This window comes from Chrysemys picta, chromosome 14, assembly GCF_011386835.1.
Source record: "Chrysemys picta bellii isolate R12L10 chromosome 14, ASM1138683v2, whole genome shotgun sequence".
Lineage (NCBI taxonomy): Eukaryota > Metazoa > Chordata > Testudines > Emydidae > Chrysemys > Chrysemys picta.
In genome coordinates, this window is record NC_088804.1 from 33,517,996 (window position 1) to 33,536,692 (window position 18,697).

Below are 18,697 nucleotides of genomic sequence, written 5' to 3' on the forward strand. Positions count from 1 at the left end.
AGCAGGGGTGTCTTGGGCTTCCCCTTAATAATGAATCAAACTGAGTGATATTTCAAATGGCAATCATTTTCCCAGGAGATGCAGCTGCAATCTTAGTATTTTCTGTTCTTTCTCTCCTTCTGATTTCTCTTATCCGAAGTATTAGGCAGCTGAGTATAGTGCAGGAAACATTATCGGCAACAAAGCTACAATTAATACTGAAGGAAAATGAATATTTGTCTACAGAAGAAAAGATTTTCGAATACCTATGGGATCTACTGTACTTTAAAAACTGAAGCCATTTTGCACATTTACTGAAGTGCATTTCACTTCTGTGGTTATGCTACGACTAGTTAACTCTATCAAGGTAATAAGTGCCATAAGGAGTTTGCACCCTCCTTTATTAAGGTTGTTTACTGCATGCTAAATAGTCTGGGTCTGTTAAAAAAACAGGCTATCTTGGCTGTGATGTCTCTACAGTTCCACACCTCACTTGCTGCATTGTCTCAGGAACCAAAAGTTCATGACAGCATCTCTCCTCCCAGCACAGATCTCAAAGTCATATATGCAGTGCCATCCCCACAACCACAAGGTGATTTGCAATGCTGATGTAGAAAACATGTTTGGAGATCACAGTTATTGGTTCACGGGAAAGGACTCTCAGATACTTGCTGAAAATACATCTAGAGCCATTGCCTGTCAGCAAACCTACAATGTTTTTCCTTCTGCATGTGGCGCCAAACGTTGATATTTAGTGTGGTTCTACTACCTGTCACTACTTGACATAAAATGTTCAGGAGAAATGAGCCTTTGAATAACCACCAGAGTTGAGAGAGCATACATATGAGTTTCTAGAAATTTCAAGGCTGTAGCTACACTGGGGCTAAAGCCATGTTACCTGAACTGATTTCAAACACAGTTCTAAACCACCCTGGGGTAAATTGGTTTAAATATAGCTTAGCTGGTTAGGTAAACCTATTTTAACCTAGAGATGGGCTCAGGCAGCCATGTTTTGGTTTTAACAAAACCTTATTTACTGTGTTTTGCTTGGCGAGTGACAATACTTGCTACCTCCATCTGGAATCTTCTAGGTACAGACAGTAGGTCTATACCCTTTCCTCAGCCTCCATGCCATCTCAAACGTATACCCTCCATCAGTCCTCAGATACTCTCAACACCTCTCTATCCCTTCATTCAACCTATCCTCATCCTCCCACCCAGCTAGCTAGACTCTACACCCTACTAAACAAACTCCTTCCCCAGAGGCCCCAGTGTCCACCCAGACACCACCTCCCTATTCACACTTGTTTTCTTTGGTCATCTCCCACATTCTTCAAGGGGATCTGAGATGGCCACTCTCACACCCCAGCACCTTAAGGGAAAGGCTGCTATTGAAAGGCATCAGGGAGAAGTGGCAGTGACCTCTCTGCTAAACTGGTGGCTGGACCTGTGGGAAATGGTGGGATGAACCCAATGACCAGGCAGAAACACCAGGAAACAAAATTAGGACTTATGAGGTTTGGATTCTGCATTGGATTAGCCCAAATCTAACCCATCCTTATCCAAATTTCATATAGGACAGGGATTTGGGGAGGTGGGGGTGAAATTTGAGGGTTTGATTACATGCTAACCATTAAGATGTGGGATAGATTTTTCTGTTGTAAATTAGTCCATCTGACAGTCACAAAAATAAATATTTTTGCCCATTTGAACTGAGTAAAATGCATGAAAAAGATAGACAATTGCGTATCCTCAACCCTTTTCTGTCTCAGGGTGACTTTATTCCTAGTACGTAAATTCTAGAGAGTTGAACAAATGTCCCATTCATCTTTCTGGTGAAAAAAGTGGACAAACAAAACTAAACAGCTATCCCCATACCCAAGCCTGCTACCCCTCACCACCAAACTATACTCAGAGGTGCTTATTAATAAAGATAAATAAGAACCAGGACGCCCGGCCTGTCATTTCAATTTGCTATATCAGGGCAGAATATTTAAAAAATATTTCTATAGAAATATTGAAAGCCCATAAACCTTGAGAGACTTGCCAAGATCATCAATCAATATGGCACAAATTAACAAATGGCAGTTTCCCAGCCTCAACAGTTGCTAGGGTGCAGATGCAAAAAAATTAACCTCAGAAATCCTTCTTTAGACAACGTTCATGATGGAAGAAATTGACTTGCGGCAGAAAAGTTAGGAGGGATGAATTAAGATTGGATTTTATTAGAAAAGCTGGTCTTAGAAAACGTTGGATTTTAACCGGCAACTCTTGATCAGTGTTGTTATTACAATTATGTTTATTATTTGCATTACTGACGTGTCCAAATGTCTCAGTCACACTGGGGACGTCTTCACAGCCAGACTCCTAGGCCAGATTGACAGACTCATGCTCATGCTCTAAAAATAACTATGTAGACAGTGCTTTGAAGTTGTTGCTTGGGCTAGAACTCAGGGGCTGAAGCCTAGGGAGGGGGATGGGCTTCAAAGTCCGAGTCCAGCCGGACCCACGACTTCAAAGCACTGTGTTTGCAGATATTTTTGGAGCACTAGCCCGAGTCCCACAAGCTCAAGTCTGTTGACCCGAGCTGGGAGGCTCACTGCTGTAGGCTGTGTAAACATACCCATTGGGGCCCTGTTGTCAACAGAGGGGAAGAAACGGCCCCTGTGCGGAGATGCTTACCGTCTAACTTAGGACAAGACGCAACCAATGTGTATAAGTAGGAAGCAGGGTGGGGAGGAGGGTAAGTGCTATTTGTGCTTGTATAATGGAAATATCTACAGATTCCAACCTAGTTCAGACCCCCTTTGTTCTAGGAGCGGTATAAACACCGGAAGATGGGATCCTGGCATCCAAAGAGATTCCAATCAAAGTAGACGAGACATTAAAAAGGAGGAAGAAAGGAAGTGTTATTACCCTTATTTTACAAATGTAGGACTGTGGCACACAGAAGCTAATAATACCACCTAGCTGTTATCATCAGTAGATTTCAAATCTTTACAAAGGCGATCACTATCATTATTCTTATTTTATAAATGAAGAAACTGAGACACGGAGGTGAAAAGTAACTTGCCTTAGGTCACCCAGCAGGCCAATGGCAGCGCTGGGAATAAACCTAGGTCACCTGAGTCACATTCCAGTGCTTTGCCAAGTAGGCCACATGGCCTTTAGATGCCTTGCCCAAGACACAAAGTCTGTGGCAAAGACATGAACCCAGGTCTTTCTCAGGGGAAGGCAATTATTTTTTGTTAAGGTCCAGATTTCTTGGTCAAGGTATAGTCAAGGTCCAGACTCCAGAGAAAATAATAATTAAAAATAACAATAATGATAATAAGTAAATAAAAAGATTTTGGGATCCATTCAAAAGCATCTGGTGGTCTGTATTTGGCCCACGGTCCAACTCTTGACTACCCCATCCTCGTCCAATGCCTTAATCATCCTTTCTCTAGGAAGGCAGCTTATATAGAATTTCTATGTACACAGTTTACTTAAAGTATAAGCTCTTTGGTGCAGTGACCAATCTTTTGGTTCTGTGTTTCTCCAGTGCCTAGCACAATGGGGGCTTGGTCCATGACTTAGGCTTGTAGGCTTGCCGTACTACAAATAATAAATAACAACAACTTGCAAGTTTGCATTTAGGAAACTCTTTTAAGATGTTATTAAACGGGAGACATCAGTGGTGTCAGTAGTCCCTGTCCATTTATGCTAAAGGTCATCCTTTATCCCAAACTCTAGGCTCTGGTTTACTTGTTGAGACAATCATGGGTGATAAGGTTATCTAATCACTTCTTCCATGTGGCTTACGAGAGTTTATCTTTCACTATATACCTGGTAGTGCTGCAGTCTTTGCTCAGGAACAAGGTGATAAGGAGCCCATTCCGGTCAACTGGAAAACTCCCCTTGACCTCAAGGGGGCAGAATCAGGCCTTGTGGTAACCACGGACAAATTCTAGTGGCAGCTTTTTAAGGAGGACTCTAATAATGTGGCCCTTAGATTGGTTAGACATCATTGACCAAAGGTATGAGGTTATATATTTAGGAAATGATGATCATCCACTGCACTAGACTCTTTCACAATAATTTAAAACATAGAGAGCCAGACCCTTATTTGGTGTAAGAGCTACACTGATTGCTGTCCCTAGAGTTACACCATGTTAAACCGGCTGAGGATCTGTCCCTATCTCCAGCAAGGACCATGCAATGCAATCAATATAGTAAGAGTAAAGGCATAAACCACTGTTGTATAAATTCATTCCTGGATTAAAAAACATTCAACACCTGGTACAACCAGACAAGGAGATAATTACTCAGCCCCAGAGCACCCCATTTTGGTGTTTACTGTGGTGGCTTCATTTGTTTTCTAGTTGTCTGACTTGATTCTCTTGATTGCTTGTTGTCTCTATAGAGCAATATGTTAATACAGCCCTGTGATTGAATAGTTAACAGCAGGGTCTGTTTCTTTTTCATAGACCCCCCCCCCAAGACTTTTTCATAAAAAAATTAATTGTTCAAAACATGTTGACTAGTTCAATGGAGAATGCAGCACAAGTGAACTGTTAGGGGACTTACGAATGAGTCAAAGGACTGAACTGAGGACAAATCAGTACTGCAAAACTAAGTGTCTATTATTCAGTGAAAACCGGCAACCTGGCCAGCAGCTGTGCAAACTTCACAGAATGCCCCGTCAATGTGCTTCTTCCCTTTCTGGAGATATTCAGGTTCCTTGCCTATCCGTCCTATGGCCTTGTGACTATTTTTCAGAAACACTCATTTAGAGTTAACTGCAGTCAGCTTTTATTAATTTGGACTTCAAGCCTCGGCCCAGTGTAGCTCCGTTGACATCACTGAAGCTACACCAATTTACACCAGGTGAGCAGCTCAGCTAGGAAGTCAACTGAATTTTAGTGCCCAGGTTGATATAGTTTCTCGTTCTTATTTATTGTATTTTCTCCTCATATACTCATGACCTAAAATAATAACAAAGCCTTGCTTAGTACTTGTGTTGTTTCCAAAGGCTATTTTTCACGGAGGTAAGAGGGGGAGGAAGCTTTTTTTTAAAATGGAATAACACTGTTCTCTACCAAAAATATTTAATCATAATTACATTAAGAAACATTTATAAAAAGTTAAGTCAAAAAATAAAATGGGTTGGAGAGCACAAAAGGGGAAAAAAAGGACAGAAAGGATTAAGTGGATTCATATAAAGAATAGATTCTACTTAATGAAAATTTCCACAGTGTTCAACATTTTTATTATGGTTAATAGCACCGTGCTTCATTTTTGTCTGCAGTAATTGTGTATCCTTAATGAATGGGCACTCTTATTTCCCCATTGAGCACTGACAGAAATTAATAAACCTAATTCTGTAGGTTTAAGTTTAATTCTGGTGAAATATATAAAGTAGTTACATTTTCACTTAGCGACTAACTGGAATAGAAATGGGCTTACGCTTCTCAGCAACTTAATAGGGAGCAAATTGGGTTTTCTTTTTTTTCCCTCCCCCCTCCAGCACTTGGGTCTATTTTCATTGCCGTGTGCAATAAAAGACATGTCATGGCTAGTGAAGCTGAACAGAACCTAGGGTGAGTGTTGTAAAAAAGTACAATTACTAGACTTAGCCCTTTATTCCAGCCTAGTCGTTAATGATTGGTGAAGACTATCTCATCAGTTTACATTTTGATAGAGACAACAAGCAATCAAGAGAATCAAGTCAGACAACTAGAAAACAAATGAAGCCACCACAGTAAACACCAAAATGGGGTGCTCTGGGGCTGAGTAATTGTCTCCTTGTCTGGTTGTACCAGGTGTTGAATGTAGAAATTAAACAAGGCTGCATTGAAAGTGGGTAATGCACTGTGCAATTATTTGGGATTGTTTAAAATAAAAATGGTATTGAGTTTGATTGTGGGTAAACAAGTCTGACGGTGAAATCCTGTGATTGCATTTGGAGGAATACAAGGCAGATCTGACCCCCGAGGAGTTCATTTCACGCAGAATGCTCTGCAGTCAGACTGTGCCTCGGGCTAAGATCTTATGAGTTAAACAGAGTGGACCTAGTTTATACCTCAATAAGAAGCCTGTAAGGAAACCCCCCAGGCAATGCATGAAGTGGTGTTGGTGATTCACCAATGGCTGCTCTTCTCTCTGAACTACTGTGAAGCAAGGGCCTGGCATACTGTTTGCTGTTGAGAGTTGCCACCTTTTGGAGGCCAGCTGAAGCTCGTGTCCTGATCACCTGTGGCCATTAAAAAGCCCTAGTACTTTTTACAAGAATAGGGATGTCAGCCCAGTGTCTTGGCAAAATTCCACTTTGGGTAATAATGATATACATTTTTCCTATCTACATTTCTACCCCGAAGTTTCACATATACAATGGGCCAGATCCTTACCTAGAGTAGGTACAAAGAATCAAAAATAGAGCTTGCTGCCCTAATTTCCACTCTGTATTAGAGATGCTGGGAGCACAGCAAGGGTTGACAATGAGCAAAGATTGTGAGGATGGGGAATGGAAAGTACGAAGGTTGCAAGAAAGGAAGCTCATGAGATTCTCCTATTGCTGCATTATCATTCAGGTACCTTGGTTAGAGCCTCTTTATTTTAAAAGACTATAAATATTATTTAGTTAAATCATGTTTAATATTAAGACCTAGACCTGGGAAAGAGGGTGGGTTGAAGGATGAAAGTGAGCCTTGAGGAGGGATCTGAAGAAGGAGAGCGAAGTTGCGATGGCAAGCAAAAGAACATAAGAATGGCCATAGTGGGTCAGACCAATGGTCCATCTAGCCCAATATCCTGTCTTCTGACAGTGGCCAATGCCAGGTGCCCCAGAGGGAATGAACAGGGAATCATCAAGTGATCCATTCCCTGTCGGCTCATTCCCAGCTTCTGGCAAACAGAGGCTAGGGACACCACACCTGCCCATCCTGGCTAATACCAGTGATGGACCTAGCCTCCATGTAATTCTTTTGTATCCCTGTTATAGTCTTGGCCTTCACATTGTCCTCTGGCAAAGAGTTCCATAGGTTGACTGTGTGTTGTGTGAAGAAATACTTCCTTTTGTTTTAAACCGGCTGCCTATTAATTTAATTTGGTGACCCCTGGTTCTTGTGTTATGAGAAGGAGTAAATAACACTTCTTTATATACTTTCTCCACACCAGTGATGTTTTTATAGACCTCAATCGTATCCCCCCTTAGTCGTCTCTTTTCCAAACTGAAAAGGCCCAGTCTTATTAATTAGTTAGTCTCCTCATACAGAAATGGTTCCATACCCTAATCATTTTTGTTGCCCTTTTCTGAACCTTTTCCAATTCCAATATATCTTTTTTGAGATGGGGTGACCACATCTGCACACAGTATTCAAGATGTGGGTGGTACCATGGATTTATATGGGGCAATATGATATTTTCTTATTATCTATCCCTTTCTTAATTCCCAGCATTTTGTTTGCTTTTTTTGACTAGGAAGGTCAGGAAGGACGTTCCAAGGCCTAGTGGAGCAGCATGAAACAAGACACAAAGTTGTTTGTAGGTAAAGACCACCAGGGGAGCAAAAAGACAAGCTGCTGTGGTAGAGGGTTGGGCGGGAACAGAGGAGCAAGCAGCAAGAAAGGAGGAAACAGTGGTTTGTGTAGAGCAGCTGTGGGGCCCTGAAGGTGAGGATCAGTATTTGAATCTGATAAGAAAGGCAATCAGGTACAAAGACTCAAAGGTACCAAGCAAAAAGTGGACAAGTGTAGCAAGAATCAAGGCAGGAGATAACCAGGGCCTGGATCAAGGTTTTTGCAGTGTGGAAGGAGACCACAGGATGGAGTTGAATGCTCTTAGAGAGGAATAAGACGCAAGATTTGGTCTGAATGGGGAGGAGGAGGAAAGAGAAGAACCAAATATGATACTAGGGTTGCTGGCCTTGTTTCCTGGATAGTCGAGTTGCTGACAGTGTTCAAGAGTGCGGGGAAGGTTTGTTTGGGAGTTCCATTTTTGCCCTTGTTTCATCATTTGCTACCCTCTGGTTTGAAAATCAGGAAGCAGAAACAATATCATGTGACCTGGGTGACCACTCGTGTGCGCACATGCGCGCGCGCACACACACACAGTCAAAGAAAACAATTCATGAACAACCTACAAGACTTCATTATTCTCAGCAGCCTATAACTCACAGAGCAGACATAGGCTCTGAATCCAAAAGGAGCTAGCTGTTCCAGTGAGAAATGAGATGAAATAATATACTAATGTGGGCGTTCCTGGGGGAGGCATGATAAAAAGCTGCTATCAGGAAAGGTCAGTGGCAACTGGGAAGCCTACACTGGGTTGCCTCTGCCAGCTTATATCATTTCTGCAATCCTCAGATATTAAAAGGAAAGTATTTTGTGGGAGGTTACTGAGGGAAAGGAAGCAAACAGGTCAGTGAGATACACAAGACCTGGGCAAGATGCTGAATTGTAACAGGAATTCTGTTCAGGGTATTGCAGAATTCTTTCATCTGCTGTGCATCCAGCTCTCTAGCTAGCTTGGGCCCTCGGTTCTGCTATTGGATCCATGCAGGTGAATCTAGTGGCAGATTCAAGGTCTATCAATCTAAAATCTCCATCACCATGGTATCTGCGTGCTAAAAACATTATAAAGCTATACAATTACACAGAAAACTATGACAAAACTAAGTGCCAAAGGATAGGCCAGGGGTCGGCAACCTCTGGCATGCGGCTTGCCAGGGTAAGGACCCTGGCGGGCCGGGCCAGTTTGTTTACCTGACGCATTGTCAGGTTTGGCCGATCGCGGCTCCCACTGGCTGCAGTTCACCGTCCCAGGCCAATGGGGGCTGCGGGAAGCGGCGTGGGGTGAGGGATGTGCTGCCGTGGCTTCCCACCGCCCCCCTTGGCCTGGGACGGTGAACCGCGGCCAGTGGGGGCCGCAATCGGCTGAACCTGCCGACGTGACAGGTAAACAAACTGGCCCGGCCCGCCAGGCTGCTTACCCTGGCGAGCTGCATGCCAGAGGTTGCCGACCCCTGGGATAGGCCCTTGGTCCCTGAGGAGCATCTGACTAAGTGGTTTGATCTTCAGAAGAGTTGATTCCCTAGCAGTACAGCTGATCAGGAAATAACTCTTCATCCCCTCCCCACCCCAGGAATTTTTTCCCCATTTTTGTCAAAAATGTTCTTCACAATTTTTCAGGTTTTCATCAAGACTATTCAGTTGCTGCAAACCAAAACCAAAAAACAATACCTTAGTTCAGGTGGTCAATTTTTCAGCAAAAACCTATGAAAACAGACTTGGGGGGGGGGGGGGGCAAAATTTTCCATTTTGGCAAAACATTTTTTGTAGAAAAAAGTTTGGATGAAAATGTTTTTATCAGCTCCAACAGTGACTCCCATGTAAGCCACTTATTCACGTTCCTAACAATGGACTTGGGAGCCTAATTTCAGGCACCCACTGTTGAAAATGTTTGGCTATATTTTCCCCTTTGCCTCAGAAAGGCATCACTCCTTCCCCGTTCTCCCATCAATCCTCCTCCTATCCCCTTTCATCTGAGTTGCACTGTTGGGGTACCAGGACCAAGGCCCCACCCAGTGGCCACCACTTTCAACCTACTTGATCAGGGTGGCACAGTAATAGATGTGTAGTACTTGCTTTGGCTTAGGCGTCTGGACCTAAGCCTGGAGAGGACACCTAAATGCATAGAGATGAGGTCTTATAGAATCATAGAAATGTAGAACTGGAAGGGACCTTGAAAGGTCATCGAGTCCAGTCTCCTGCCTTCACAGCAGGACCAAGTACTGTCCCCAACAGATTATTTTGCCCCAGATCCCTAAATGGCACCCTCAAGGATTGAACTCACAACCCTGGGTTTAGCAGGCCAATGCTCAAACCACTGAGCACCTGAGTTGCCATATAGGCTAGGCCATGATTTCAGCCTAAATTAATTTTGTTCTGGACTTAAGGAGATTGCATTTTATTGTTAAAAAAATTGAAACGTGAGAAGTTCTATTCTGAACAGTGGTGGGATGATGCAGAGGCAATGGAGAATGGCTCCCGTAGCAGCACTTCAAGTTTGGGCACTGAGTGATTTGTTGCTATTGGCAAGATACAACAAAAGCCATGGTTTCTATTCCAGCATTTCATCTAATAAAGATGGAAGCAATTTCTAGTCAAAGACTGTATCTTAATTATTTTGGGTAAAAATGGTGTTTCCCCAAGGCTGAGTTTCGTTCCATGTCCTACACATTTCCCAGGCAATAAAACAGTCATGCAAATCAGACAGATATACACTTTAATGTGCCACATAGAAAATCTGCCCCAACATGTTTAGGATCAAATTCCACTGCCTTACATACAGTATTACTCTTTGATTTCCAACCCCCCTAGAACACCCAGGAAAGGCAGTTTTCCTGCAATCACGGGTTTTTCTTGGTGGTGAACAGTGTGATGATCTACCTGCTCAGGAAGCAGTTGGACAGAGTGGTGCACCATCTTCTTCTTCTCCCTCCCTGATTTTTTCATTTGAGCAGACTCTGATCACACTCCTCTGCAGAAGAGCTTTCCTGCACGCAGTGCAGCAGGACTGTGAAACTGACTAGGATCACGTTCCATAGTCAATTTCACATAACCGCTGGCGCCACAGGTAAAATGCAAGTGCACGGGAATATGATCTGAGTCAATTTGTTTTTTCAGAGTTAGTGCTTGATCATTACATGGGGAGAGACGGTGACAAAAAACACAGGGAGGAGGACACAAGGAGGAGAAAAGGGGAGAGAAAAAGAGAAATAGAGACAGGAAAAGGGGAGGAGAAATTCTGGAGGAAAAAAGAAGAATGGAAAAAAAGAAGAAAAAGAAACAAGAACTTACAAAACTGGGTGAGAAAGATGACCGTGATTGGTTCAAAGTCATTTCACAGGCCTGTCCCACTAGTATAATGGGAAATCTGGATTCATTAATTGTCTCTTGGACTGGTAGGCTCTGGGAGTGCTGTGTGATAGAGCACCTCTACCTAGCAGGCTCCTCTTACACTTCTGCAACTCCTCGGGCCAGTTAAGGAACAGCAATTATTGGGCCCATTATATGTGAGCTTGAGAACAGCAGGACTCTGAAATTTGCATTCTGAGAAGTACTCAGAAGACCCCTTGGAAGATGGCAGAGGGAAACACTATGACTTACTTTCATATCCCATGTATACTTCACACTACAATGCTGTAGAACTACTGGTGGGCTTCCAAAGTCTGGAATCACAGATGGTTACGTTTCTTCTCTTCTGTCGCATTGAATCTCTTTTGCCATTGCAGCTTTGCTCTAGTGTCATCATCTGACACATGACGAAAGCCACTGCTCCCAAAACCACATATTTTCAGGAGGGAACATAATAATTAATGAAGCAGTGTGACCCGGAGTACTCTGAAGGCTTCACACTTGGTTTACTGCTCATGACAACAATAATTAGCCAGGATAGTCATCATAACGGTTTTTAAAAATTAACTTGAAGAGGGAACTAGTTGGCTCAGGGATTGGTAATGTAATACAGAGTATTTTACTACCAGATCACTGGTTCCAATGCAGCCAGGGCTGATTGCAAGTAAACCTCAGTGCTCCTCGGTGGTCTAGGTGAAATGAGTTGGTGGGGCAAACACCAATTTCTAATAAATGACATGACATGAATACCTCCTTCAGAGGGGCATTTTCCACAATGGCCAAAGATTAGCATGGAAACTAAATTGCCTCTTCACCCATAATAATGGTCTCTCCAGACACTGCACATTGGCCGCTAAGCTACCACACCTCTGGATAAACAGAGGCCTTTGATCTCCAGGATTATCAGTCCTCTGCATTTCCCAGCCATGCTTCCACCGAAAGTGGAAAAACAAAAGTGACAAAGGGCTTATCTCCATGATGGGGTAACGCACACTAGAGAGGTGTGATTTCTAAAGCACACAAACAAGCTGCACAATAATTGGTCCATGTAGAACCTGCTGGTGTGCACTAAAGGTTCCCTAGTGCACTTTAACATAGTGCTGTTTGAAGGCCATTCTTCATTGAATACTGTATGACTTTTTCACTTATAAACTGAAAATGACATGCTGATAATATGAACCAGAATCCAAATACCAGTTACACACTTGGGCTGCAAAATATCCACTGAGCCAACATCTAAATATGGAAATAGGATAGAATTCTAAATACTCCTGTTCATTTTTAATGTGTTTAGGGATACAAGAGTAGCACTTCATGACTTTTATACAAAGGCTTGTGCAATGCTCAGCTGTTCAGTATCATGTTCAGTGCACCTTATTAGCCTTGTCATGACAGATCACTCTCAAGCCTAGCACTTGTTTATGCAACATTCAGAAGTACTGTGTTTCTCAACACCTGGGAATGGCTTTTTGGTTGTGCTTTCTGAGTGGATGTATTTATCTGGGTGCACAATAAACATGGGCCAAGAAAGGAGCCCTAGCCTAAATACAGATGATCCAGGAAAAATGAAACGTGGCCTCATTTCTGAGTTTGCAGAACAAAAATCCAACAGTTAAGATCGTGCAAGATCAAAACCATCCTGGTTTTCATTTAATTTTATTTGAAGGCGAAATGGGCCAAAACTAGACCTGTTGACTTAACTCTCATTCCCTCTCCTCCCAGTTCCTCTACATTTATTTACACTAGGGAAATCAAATAGAATAAGGCCTGGGGAATCTGTGGTTTCAGCTTTAGGTTGGTAAAACCCAAACCATGACAAAGCTCTCTTTTGTCATTCTTTCAGACACTAATTTCTTCGCAAATATATATTTCTCTCTCTCTCTCTCTCTCTCTCACACACACACACACACACAGAGAGAGAAAAGAAATCAACATGGTGTTATCATGTATTAATTCATAAGGACACACAGAATTCTAAATTTAACACACCAAATACACCTCACACATTCATACGAAAGCAAACGGCTAAGTAACAGCTAAGATTTGTTCCTGTGAATCTCCCAAACTGTAGATGCAGTCAACTGCATTGCCAACAAATTACAGGTGTACACTAGATGAGCTGATCAAATAGGATTACTAGAGCACGATGACATTTCTGTGTGCATAGCACATTCATGCTTAGGTGCACTTGTGCAGCTGGAATATACTACTCCATTGTGGGGTGCTTTTAACCAATTTTTAAGAGATTTAATCCACCATGTAGCTACTACAAAAGCTGCTTTAACGAGGTCTCGTGCTGCTACAGAGGATTTATATCTCCATTGAAATGCATTGGCTTGCATCACAGGCAACTCATATAAGAAGCTTTAGTGATAAAGGCAAGGGTGACCAGATGCACGTTATAGAAGGAAAAAAATGAGACTGGGGCTCTAGTCAAAAGTTTGGAAGATCCTTTCGCTTCTACATTTCAATGAGAATTTGCAATGTATGATACTATAAATGAGCTCTTTGGCTCTTCATAGATCGCTGGCCTCCACTGGACAGGATGATAACTGCTCAGCTGTGTGCCTTACATCCTCCATTGCTGACAGGTAAAGGAGACTCTCGCTTAGTTCAGGTGATAGGAACCTGTGCTTTTTGAAATAGGATGGTCCATACTCTGCCCTGGTTGTCCCCATGAAATTAGGAATAATCATAGACTGTAGCAAAGTGGTGCCTTTGAATTTTCTAGTGCAGGGGTTCTCAACCTTTTTCTTTCTGAGCCCCCGCTACCCCAACATGCTATAAAAACTCCACGGCCTACCTGTGCCACAACAACTGTTTTTCTGCATATAAAAGCCAGGGCCAGCGTTTGGGGGTAGCAAGCAGGGCAATTGCCCTGTTCCCCATGCCACAGGGCGCCCTGCAAAGCTAAGTAGCTCAGGCTTCTGCTTCAGCCCCAGGTATCTGGACCTGGAGACACAGGCTTCAGCCCCAGGTGGTGGGGCTTTGATTTTCTGCCCTGGGCCCCAGCAGGTCTAATGCCAACCCTGCTTGGCGGCCCCACCTGAAACCTGCTCGCAGCACCCCAGTGGTTCCCGGATCTCTGGTTGAGAACCACTGTTCTAGTGGTCTCTCACAGCAACCCAACCCAAGTGTGGGTCAGGCAGCTGAACACATCTGCTGTTCGGACTGATCTGAACTGAATTCTTGAGTAGACCATAGCATTTCACTTAGCTGGCTCATCTCCTTCTCCATGCTTCTCTCTAAGAAATACATTCTACAGAGAGATCACAGTGAAACCTTTTATTTCTTAACTATAAATAACATTCCTCAGCTCAATGAACCAGGAGTTATGCACCGAACTCTCAGGCCAGCTAGTCGTGAAGAGAATCTCTCTCCAAGGGTTAAACTCCCCAGTTTTCAATTACTGTTACATAAAAACCCTTATGTTTAATTGCATTTATTGCATTTCTTTGTTTCTGAAGCCTTTGCAGAGCCCCTGTGATCATCTCCAGCATAGCCTTTTATAAACAGGTCACACAGAGAGGATATCCCGCTGATGCAGCCACATGCTGTTCTTCCACTGGGTAGCTCCATTTATCCTGGTGGCGTCATAAGAAAGAGCAATAGCATTTCCTGATACTTCTCCAGGTCTCATTTACGTCCTGTGGCTTGTCCTGTATTTTGTACTCCTTTACTCTTTGAAAAGTGGAGTAGAAGAGAGATCATTAGATTTCTTTTTGCGTCCATACAGGCTGCGTAGTGGGTAGATTGTCAGGTACATTCTTGTCCATACTGCACACTGAGGAGGAAGAGTGGGTTTTCTTACTGGAGTAAGAGGCCAGTGAAGATTATTTCTTGCAGCCTGTATTTCCCAAGCAATATTTTAACTATTTCTCATGTAATAGTAAAATAGCTTCACACCAGCAGAGCCACCTCTCCTTTCATTGAGCTAGTGTTACAAACAACCAGCTTTTTAGGCCATGATGACTCCAAGACTTCCAGCTGCATTGCTCAGATTTACAGTACCAGGTGGGCGGATGCCACCACACAGGGCCAACCACAGCAATGTGCCATGCTCACTATTTCAGGGAACTCGGGTGTCTCTGGGGGAAGAGCACTCCTGGGACTAAGCAAGTGGCGCTTGGTTTTCCCTACAGATCATTATCTTTCAGTTTCAAATCCTATTCCTGCCACCCAGCATTCCTTTTAAGAAAAGGGAAAAACATCCCTCTGGCTCTTGCTACATGGGGAGTGTTGTGCAGCAAAGTTCTTGAATCAGGGGGGTGGAGGATGTTGTTTCACACCAATCCTTCAGCCAGAAGCAGAGTTGTTTCCCCTAACAATGAAATTAAATTATATTAGATTACATGAATAGTCAAGATCAACTACAACTGTGCGCTACAAGGCTGTGCAAGTAGTCTCTTATTTAAATGAATTGCTGGGTCATTTTAATCAGTGAAGTGGCTTAGCCTAGCAAAGCCCGCCCTTCATTTCAGTATAAGAGGCTTCCCTACCTGCACTCATCACTACTGAAAGAACAATCCATACAATTGGGCCCCGATTCAGCAAAGCACTTAAGCACGTGATTAACTTTAAGTTCTATTGAAGTCATTGGCCTTAAATGCCTGGGGAGCTCAGGGGAGGCAAAGTGCAAAATAGCCACTTAGAGAATGAGATGGGAGCAGAGATAGGGAAGAGAAAGACACTGAGCTAACAATACATCCTGTGTAATATTTTCCAAGGTGCCAAAGTGACATAAAGAATTAAAGTCCCATTAACTTGGGAAACTAAGTCACTTTGGCACCTTGGAAAATATTTCTCCCACCTACACAGCATAGCCATGCTGTGCCCATATGCCAGCCTGGCTTTTCAGAGTGGTGTTCATAAAGTTCATAAACCCAAACTCATTTTGCTGGCTCAGCAAACCCTGAAAGTATTTTGCAATGTGCCACAAAACTTCAGGCTCTAGAAGGCTCTTCCCACCCTACTTCTAGCAAACCAAGAGATCTCACTGTCACAGTTCAGGACAACTGCACCTGTATTCCAGCCAAGGCTTCCAGCTCCCCAGCCATTGCGTTTCTGGGTGGACACCCTTGTCTGTCTCCCTTCTGACCAGGGGATGTCCTGGTTGCTCAGTTCCCTGACTACACTATGATATTCTCAGCACAGACAGGTTGCCCAAGGACACTGCTTGCTTTCTCTTCAGAGATGCTTAACAGCTATAACTGCTACAGCAGGGGTAGGCAACCTATGGCACGCGTGCCAAAGGCGGCACGCGAGCTGATTTTCAGTGGCACTCACGCTGCCTGGGTCCTGGCCACCGGTCCAGGGGGCTCTGCATTTTAATTTAATTTTAAATGAAGCTTCTTAAACATTTTAAAAACCTTATTTACTTTACATTCAACAATAGTTTGGTTATATATTGTAGATTTATAGAAAGAGACCTTCTAAAAACGTTCAACTGTATTACTGGCACGCGAAACCTTAAATCAGAGTGAATAAATGAAGACTCGGCACACCGCTTCTGAAAGGTTGCCGACCCCTGTGCTACAGTTATTAGGTCCTTGAGGAAGATTGGGGTAGGGACTGGCTGTCTGGGGGAGTTCCCCTTGGAGATTTAGAGTCAAATGGTTGGATTCTAAAGAACTTGAAGGGGCTGATTTACTTACAGTCCCTGAGAACTGAAACTAACTAAAAAAATGTTACAGCCGGCATGGGGGAGTTCTGTATTAGACCTTATCCTAACAGATAAAGAAGGACTGATCACAGACGTAAAAATTAGGGCTGTCGAGCGATTAAAAATTAATTGTGATTAATCATGTGATTAAAAAAATTAATCACGATTAGTCATGCGATTAATCACGCTGTTAAACAATAAGAGAATACCATTTATTTAAATATTTTTGGATGGTTTCTACATTGATTTCAATTACAACACACAATACAAAGTACACAGTGCTCACTTTATATTTATTTTTGATGACGAATATTTGCACTGTAAAAAACAAAAGAAATAGTATTTTTCAATTCACCTAATACAAGTACTGTAGTGCAATCTCTTTACCATGAAAGTTGAACTTACAAATATAAAATTATGTACAAAAATAACTGCATTCAAAAATAAAACAATGTAAAACTTTTGAGCCTACAAGTCCACTCAGTCCTACTTCTTGTTCAGCCAATCGCTCAGACAAACAAGTTTGTTTACATCTGCAGGAGATAATGCTGCCCGCTTCTTTTTTACAACGTCACCTGAAAGTGAGAACAGGCATTTGCATGGTACTGTTGTAGCCAGCGTTGCAAGATATTTACCTGCCAGATACGGTAAAAATTAATATGGCCCTTCATGCTTCAACCACCATTCCAGAGGACGTGTCCATGCTGATGATGGGTTCTGCTCGATAATGATCCAAAGCAGTGCGGACTGACGCACATTCATTTACATCATCTGAGTCAGATGCCACCAGCAGAAGGTTGATTCTCCTTTTTGGTGGTTCAGGTTCTGTAGTTTCCACATTGGATCATTGCTCTTGTAAGACTTCTGAAAGCATGCTCCACACCTTGCCTCTTTCAGATTTTGGAAGACACTTCAGATTCTCAAACATTGGGTTGAGTGCTATAGTTATCTTTAGAAATCTCACATTTGTACCTTCTTTGAGTTTTGTCAAATTTGCAGTGAAATTAAAACAAACATGTGCTGGGTCATCATCCGAGACTGCCATAACATGAAATATATGACAGAATGAGGGTAAAACAGAGCAGGGGACATAGAATTCTCCCTGGAGTTCAGTCACAAATTTAATGAACACATTTTTTAATGCGCATCATCAACATGGAAGCATGTCCTCTGGAATGGTGGCCGAAGCATGAAGGGGCATACAAATGTTTAGCATATCTGGCATGTAAATACCTTGCAACACTGGCTACAAAACTGCCATGTGAATGCTTGTTCTCACTTTCAGGCAATACTGTAAATAAAAAACAGGCAACATTATCTCCCATAAATGTAAACAAACTTGTTTGTCTTAGCGATTGGCTGAACAAAAAGTAGGACTGAGTGGATTTGTAGTCTCTAAAGTTTTACATTGTTTTGTCTTTGATTTATGTAACAAAAAAAAAATCTACATTTGTAAGTTGCACTTTCACGATAACGATATTGCGCACTACAGTACTTGTATGAGGAGAACTTAAATACACAATTTCTTTTGTTTATCATTTTTACAGTGCAAATATTTGTCATAAAAATAGCAATATAAAGTGAGCATTGTACACTTTGTATTATGTGTTGCAATTAAAATCAACATATTTGAAAATGTAGAAAAACATCCAAAACATTTAATAAATTTCAGTTTGTATTCTATTGTTTAACAGTGCAATTAAAACTGCGATTAATCACGATTAATTTTTTTATCGTGATTAATTTTTTTGAGTTCATCGCGTGAGTTAACTGCAATTAATTGACAGTCCTAGTAAAAATTAATGGCAGCTTAGGTACATATTATCATTACTTGATCACATTAGTAATGTGCAGTCAGAACACAGTCCAGACTATTAACATATACACTTGGTGCCTTAATTGGGCCAATTTCACAAAGCTGTAAACAATTGTTAGCCAAATCAGCTGTGAGGAAGATTTTAATCAGAATAATTGGGAATCACAATCAAAGACGAAAACTGTATTGGTTAAAATAAATACCTGGTTTAGAGGGGAAGTGAAGGCAGCTGTAAATTTAAAAAAAAAAATAATGTATAACAAATGGAAGAAAGAGGAAGTTGATAGTAATGAATATAAATCAGAAGTTAGGAATTGTAGAAAATTAACAAGGGAAACCAAA